The sequence below is a fragment of the Aedes aegypti genome, chromosome 3, assembly GCF_002204515.2.
Source record: "Aedes aegypti strain LVP_AGWG chromosome 3, AaegL5.0 Primary Assembly, whole genome shotgun sequence".
In the NCBI taxonomy this organism is placed as follows: domain Eukaryota; kingdom Metazoa; phylum Arthropoda; class Insecta; order Diptera; family Culicidae; genus Aedes; species Aedes aegypti.
In genome coordinates this window covers 149,807,110-149,814,975 of record NC_035109.1, presented here as the reverse complement: position 1 = coordinate 149,814,975, position 7,866 = coordinate 149,807,110, and the positions used below count along the sequence as shown (strand labels likewise).

General features: G+C 36.9%; 1 protein-coding gene across 1 annotated transcript in view; it reads left to right on the top strand.

The window, feature by feature from the left end:
* The first annotated feature begins 358 nt into the window (after positions 1–358).
* Positions 359–7,866, top strand: part of LOC5567603 — a 92,885-nt gene continuing 85,377 nt past the window's right edge. The window contains exon 1 of the mRNA XM_001657531.2: positions 359–1,533. The gene's annotated coding sequence lies outside the window, so the exon portion shown is untranslated. The remainder of the gene's footprint in view (positions 1,534–7,866) is intronic.

Below are 7,866 nucleotides of genomic sequence, written 5' to 3'. Positions count from 1 at the left end.
TCGACCGTTCTGTAAGTATAAACTAAGCCATCGTAATAAATTAAGTGAATAGTGAAAGTCCGGTGTTTGTTTCTGCCCGACATTACAATATTTACTTTGGGGTGGTAGTATCACTGTGGTACACAAATTATATCATGCTTATTGGAACTTTTTTACTCCGTCCCCTAGTCACGCGTTTTGTATAAGACTTCCAATAATTTTGTAAGGCTTGTCACGCTGTTATTCGACTAGTGATAATTACATTTCAGGTGTTAGAATTTCAATTTCACTGAAAACGGTTATATTTTCATGAATTAGTATTTATTAATATTTTAAATTTCCACATTTCTCATTTCAGGTCTACATCGCCACCAACAGACGGTAGCCATGAAACTAACGAAACCACAATCGTCACATTTGGTAACCCACGAAACGATTATAACGCCTGCCCTCGTCACGCGGCAGGCGTTACCGCTCAGCGCCGCTTCCGTTTTTGGGCCGCTTCGCTCCTGTCACACACGTCACCTGGTGAAGCGACGCCTTAGAAAAAGCTCGCACACCCCAAAAAAGCTCTCGTTTCTCGAACGGACGCGCTCATTCCGTCTCGCTTGCGCCAATGAAGCGCAAACGGCGTCGTGCGAGTGAGATGGCCATCGGTCACAGTGCGGCTGACGAAATAATCCCCCTGGTGAGCAGAAAGAAGTGTAGAATCGTCATACTCGTGTGAGATCAGTCCATCGGATAGGACGTAGAAGCTGCGCATTTTTTCCGATAGTTCTGTGAATTTGTGAAAAATTTCCTGTTCTGCGGCAGAATTTGGGGCGTTTCGAGTGGATTAATCCACGAATTGAACCGCGTGGATGCTGATCAAGGTGTGTGAAAGCGTTGAAACCGAAGTGCTACTGCGTAAATGATCCAAGTGTGCGGTGATGAAAATCTATTTCGAATGCGAAATGCGCTTCCTGCTTCTTGGCTAGGGCTTTTTTTTCGTTCGCCGTCTCCCGTGAGACGAAAAAGGCGTGAGTTTGTGAAGCGTGAATCTTTCTTCGGTGAGAAGTGACCGTCGTGTGGATGCAGTGTAGTGAAAAAGAGGAGGAAAATTGTAATCCATTGCAAAGCTGAGGCCGCTTTTAGTTACTCTTTATTCAGAGCCAGCATTGCGCGAAGGGAAGCAAATTGGAACCCTGTGAGTTTCGGGACAAACAGCAGCCGGAATCGATTTGGATGGTTTTTGGGCCAGTCGGAAGCAGAATTGCAGCGAAGAAAGTGCTTCAATTTCTTGCATAATTCAACGAGAATATTCGTTTCGTCGGTAAGTGATTGGGAACAAGAAAAAAGCTCCCGTTTTGATGGTGCCCACTTTTATGGGATAGGAAAATCGAAGTTTTCAACCGCAAAGAACCGACGGGAAAAAGATTTTTTGTCGTGTGTGAGAAAGAAGAGACGTGTTAGCAGCAGCAGCAGGCTTCGCACTTCACAACCGTCGTTCAAAAGTGTTGGTGAGGGCCGAAGTGTTCCACGCCGATTGAAAGTGTGTGCGTGCGTTGCGTTTGGGTGAGTACACGAAACAGACTCTAGGATAAGCTTTCAAGACGACGTATGAAACAAAAACAAGATTATTAAAAATTTAATTTTTCTCAAAGCGTGCTCGACAGTCGCTTAATCTACATATCAAGCGTGTGCTAGAATAAGGGCGTAAGTCGCAACTAAGACGTCGCAAGATCGATTTCTCTCCATCGATCCTCTCTTCTGTGAATAAAAGCGACAAGACGCAATTTTATCAGTATTTTTTTCACCTCAGGATGCATCGCTGCCTAGCGTCCTCAAGTGAAAAATTGCTAACAAACCCGCATCTTGTCACCCTTCTTCACGGAAGAGAGGATTGATGAAGAGAAATCGATTATGCAACTTACGCACTTACTCTAGCACACGCTTGAATTATTAATTGAAAAATCTAAGAGATCTATTCAGTAACTTTCCATGAATTTTCAAAACTCTAGCGTAACATTTGAAAAGGGCCTATCTGCAAAACGTAAACATTGAGAAATTCTCAATTGAAGATTCCGTACCATATTTATAATTCCTAATTTAAACCCATTCGCATTTTTACTAGTTTCATACCTGTGTTCGACACCCATTAAAGTCTGTTGCGTGGCCCATTATGTTTCTAATCTCAAATAACACAACAACTCGTCAAAATTGTTGAATTCAAACATCATCGGCAGATAGGCCCTATTATGAATCTTCAAACCAGTTAGGCCCTTTCAGTTAGGCCCTTTGATTGAACATGGTTTCAGTTAGGCCCTTTTATAATTTGCTAATTTTATTGATTTTTGAATTGGTTTGCATAAATCTTGAACAAAATTTAGCGATTATGTGAACACTATATAATAGCTAAATATTGGAAATTTTCGGTTGAAGATTCTGTACCATATTGATTATTCCTATTTCAAACCCATTCAATTGTTACAAGTTTCATACTTGGGGAAGATCCAAAAATGACGTCCATCGTTTTTCGGGATTTCTAGAACCCTTCTACCACCTCTGTCACGCTTTTTCTAATACCCAATCCATGCACTGTCACATTTTCGTACATCCCCCCATTGGAGAAGGCCTCAATTGATGGACGTCATTTTCGGATAACCCCTTGTGTTCGACACTTATAATGGTCTATTACGTGGCTCACAACGATTTGAATTTGAAATAGCACAACAGCTTGTAAAAATAGTTCAATTAAAACATCATCCGCAGATAGGCCCTTTAACGAATTTTTAAACCAGTTAGGCCCTTTTTGAATTTGCTAATTTTATTGATTATTGAAGTGATTTGCATAATTCTTAGACAACATTTAATGATTATGTGAGAAAACAACACTATATCATACAAGCTAAATATTGGAAACTATTCTATACAAAATCAGCAACATATTGATTATTGATATTTCAAACCCATTCACTTATTTTTACTAGTTTTATACTTGTGTTAGACACTCATTATGGTTTATTACGTGGCCCAGAACGTTAGTAATCTCAAATAGCATAACGACTCGTGAAAATGGTTGCATTCAAATATCATCAGCAGTTAGGCCCTTCAATGAATCTTCAAACCAGTTAGGCCCTTTCAGTTAGGCCCTTCGATTGGACATGGTTTCAGTAAGGCCCCTCCAGTTAGGCCCTTTTATTAAACATAGTTCCAGTTAGGCCCTTTTGGAATTTGTTGATTTTATTGCTTATTGAAGTGATTTTCATAGTTTTTAAATAAAATAAAGCGAGAGAAAAACAATGTAATAGCTAAATGTTGGATATTCTCGGTTGAAGGTTCAGTACCTTATTGATTATATCTATTTCAAACAAATTCACTTTTTTACTTGTTTTATACTTGAGGGCCTTCCTTAGCCGAGCAGTTTAAACTTAAGTCCGCGGCTACAAAGCAAAGCTATTCTGAAGGTATCTGAGTTCCATTCCCGGTCGGTCCAGGTTTTTTTTCGTAATGGAAATTTCCTTTAATTTCCTGAATATAGAGTACCTTCGTACTTGTCACACGATATATGAATGCGAAAATGGCAACTTGTCAAAGAAAGCTCTCAGTTTATAACTGTGGAAGTACTCATTGAACACAAAGCTTAGAAGCAGGCTCTGTCCCAGTGAGGACGTAATGCCAAGAAGAAGTATAAGAAGAATTCTTGCAGGGCTGTTACCAAGGGGAGGATCACTTCTTCAGTGCATCGATTTGCATCAAATGCATTTTTCCTTCATTCTCATCAACTTAGCCGTGATCCCTCTATATCATCATAGCCTGAGAATCATAGCAACACTTCATTGTTTATTGTGAAAAATTGGAAAGTTCATAATTTCTCGTGGTTTGAAATGTCGGTCAGCTAAAAACTTTGATGATCGATCAATTAATAATTATTACAAACGTTATTTAACCTCTTCTTTATTCCTTACAGATCATCAATTGATTTTGAGGCATATCCGCATAGCCCAGGCAAATCAAGAACGTTTTTGGCTCGGCTAGTGATCTTGTCAAGGCTTCTGTGCAGATTAATGTTTAGTAAACTATTTTAAAGATAATGAAATAAATTGATAAAAAATATATGAATGCATAATAACATATTAATAGGCTTGCCATAAGCATAAGGTTAATATTAAGCCTAAATATTGCCTCCATCCCTGCCCTATGTATTTGAAAAACCAATTCCGTGAAGATCCTAAAGAGACGTATTTGGCAGAACCCACTTTAAGATCGATTCACCGTAGAATATGAGTCAAAACGGTTTGTTGATTTCATTTGTGACGGCCGTGATTCGCTTTCCATAGAAATAATGTGAATCAAATCTTGATTTGCATTTGTCAATAATAACAAAGAACAGATCAAATCCATGAATGACGCAAGTGTCCTTGGCCAACGGTTCATTTTTTTTTTTCAACATTTTTTATCGATTGTGTAAATTGAACTTGTAATCGATGCTTTTATTTGGTCCTACTTCACTCTACAACAGAATCCTCTTGAAAGTTGATCTTTACTTGCAATCTGCTATATTCTATAGAAGTAACAGTGACTTGAAAAAATAGTGCACATATTTGTTTTCTCGTCTGGCATATAAAGTCTCCAATAATACGGTCGCTCTCTTGCATCCCATGATCCCACCGTATAAAACTTCAAAGCTGCAAGATAAAACATTAATTATTTTTAAATCATGCAAAGGTTCCATAAATATTTGAGTTGAATATCCGGAATTGTTGAATCATTGGAGATTGTCGCGAATAACCAATGAATTCACCCAATCCCAGGGGCCTGGTCCCAGGGATGATGGGCGAATTCATTTTTTAAGACCGTTGAATCAGTTGTAGTTTTTGGTTGGACTAATTTGACACTTTGACAATGATGAAAATCAAACATTATAGCAATCCATGGATTAGTGAAAATGCGTGCATTTAAATGCAATCAGATGCATCAAAATCTTCTGATACATCAAATGCATCAAGAGTGATCCACCCCTTGGCTGTTACAAAAACAAACGAATTTGTTTTTGTGAAAATCACGGATTTTGGAACTCGATCCACAACTAGAGGCAACAAATAAAAATTAACAAATAAAAATTATTCAAAATTTTTAATGTAATTGATTTTTTTTTTCAGGATAAAAAATCAGTTTTTTAACTAACTTCGCATTAAGATTATGATAAAACTAGTAAAAAAGAGAATGGGCTTGAAATAGGAATCAAAATAGTACTGAATCTTCAATAAAGAATTTTTATTAATCAATGTTGATTTTCTCACATACCTAATCGATTGATTTTGATCTAAAACTTTGAAAATCACTTCAATAATCAATAAAATTAACAAATTACAAAAGGGCCTAACTGGAACTAAGTTTAATAAAAAGGCCTAACTGGAGGGGCCTAACTGAAACCATGTTCAATCAAAGGGCCTAACTGGTTTGCAGACTCGTAAAAGGGCCTATCTGCCGACGATGTTTGAATTCAACCATTTTCACGAGTTGTTTTGTTATTTAAGATTTAAAACGTTATGGGATACCTAGTAGACTATTTTGAGTGTCGAACACAAGTATAAAACTAGTAAATAGGAGAAAGGGTTTGAAATATGAATAATCAATATAGTACAGAATTTTCAATAAAGAATTTTCAATATTCAATGTTGATTTTCTCACATAATCGATTGATTTTGTTCTAAAACTTTGAAAATCTATTCAATAATCAATAAAATTAACAAATTCCAAAAGGGCCTAACTGGAACTATGTTAAATAAAAGGGCCTAACTGGAGGGGCCTAACTGAAACCATGGTCAATTAAAGGGCCTAATTGAAAGGGCCTAACTGGTTTGAAGACTCGTAAAAGGGCCTATCTGCCGATGATGTTTGAATTCAACATTTTTTACTAGTTTTTATGTTATGTTAGATTTAAAACGTTACGTGGCCCAGTAATAGACTATTAGTGTCGAACAAAAGTTTAAAACTATTAGATAGCAATAAGTTTAAAATAGTAACAATCAATATGTTACAGAATCTTCAATCGAGCATTTCTCAATTTTTACGTTATGCTGATCACTATACAAGGGCTAGGGCTAAATATTGAAAAATATGGAGCAAAATTAAAAATGCACGGAAGGGCCAATATGATGTTGATGGAAATTTACAGTTAGGCCCTTTTATGACCAGTTAGGCCCTCTTAGTTTTATCATTTTCAGATAGGCCCTTTTAAGTTTGAATAAAATTACCATTAATAATGCATTTTGCATGCCCGTAAGAGTGTGTAGGAATAATTTACGTAAAAAATGATACGAATAATGAATAATCAAGTTTGTTTACATTTTGCAGTTAGGCCCTTTTCAAATGTTACGCTAGAACTCATTTTTTATGACAACCACCGAAAAGCTTAACATTACATATACTGTGCAATTGAATTAAATGAACAAATTGATGTGAAATCGAATTCAGGTTAACTTCTGCGTCCATGAGTCCTCTTGTGGCGTAGGAGTAACGCGCCCTAACTAGAGATCAGGGAGTCGTGAGTTCGATTCTCACCGAGAAGACGTGTAAGTTTTTCGCAAAACTTAACATCAATTTGTCCATTTAATTCAATGGCAAAGTATATGTAATGTTTAGCTTTTCGGTAGTTGTCACAAAAAATGAGTTTTGAAAATTCATGGAAAGTTGCTGAATAGATCTCTTAGATTTTTCAATTAATAATTCAAGCGTTTGCTAGAATAAGGGAGTAAGTCGCATGATCGTTTTCTCTTCATCGATCCTCTCTTCTGTGAATAAAAGTGACAAGATGCCGGTTTGTTAGTATTTTTTCACTTCAGACCGCTTGGCAGCGATACAATCTTGTGTCCTGAGCTGGAAAAATGCTGACGAACTTGCGTCTTGCCATCTTTATTCGCAGAAGACAGGATCGATGAAGAGAAATCGATCATGCGACTTAACCCCTTATTCAAGCACGCGCTTGAATTGTTTGTAACTGTTTTTCCAAACTCTTTCAAAATTAAAACTGGCGGTATTTTGCTCAGTTGCATCAAAATTTATGCATAAACAACATAAATCTTCCAATTTGAATCATTTTGTTTCCAATACCGAACTGCTGGGGTATTTTCCATCTAATCTGTTTAATGCCATATTAATGGAACTACAATGGTGATGCTAATATTTATCAATATTTGACACTATTTTATGTTTTTGGAGATACTGCTCCAAAATTAAAACGTTTGGTTTGAAAATTCTATCAAAATTTGCTATCAGACGTCTAGAAAATATCCAAAAATAAAACCGTGATGTTATTCAATTCTATATATTTGCAGTCGATAATATTAGATGTTTCCTATTTCATTGTAACACATTGTAATAGAACAGAAATAAATTGATTATGTTTTGATTTCCATGCCACTTTTTGGAGAATCAGAAGTCATTATTGTTTAATCACTTTTTTCCTAATTCTGGTCACTAATGTAATTTTTTTCTGCACTTGTTTTTGCAATAATAAGCCTAACGCTCAAGCCAAATTTTTGGAGGAAAGAGACGCCGGGGCGCTTTCCTTAGCCGAGTAGTTGGAGTTCGCGGCTATAAAGCAAAGCCATGCTGAAGGTGTCTGGGTTCGATTCCCGGTCGGTCTAGGATCTTTTCGTAATGGAAATTTCCTTGTTTTTTCTGGGCATAAGGATCATCCAAATATGATGTCCATCATTTGGGGGAGGGGGTAGGGTCTACGAATGTGTGACAGTGCATGTATTGAGTATTTAAAAAAGCGTGACAGAGGGGAGAGACTAGAAGTCCCGAAAAACGATGGACGTCATATTTGAATCGTCCCATATTGTATCAACGTACCTGCCACACGATATACATACAAATGCAAAAATGGTAACTTTGGCA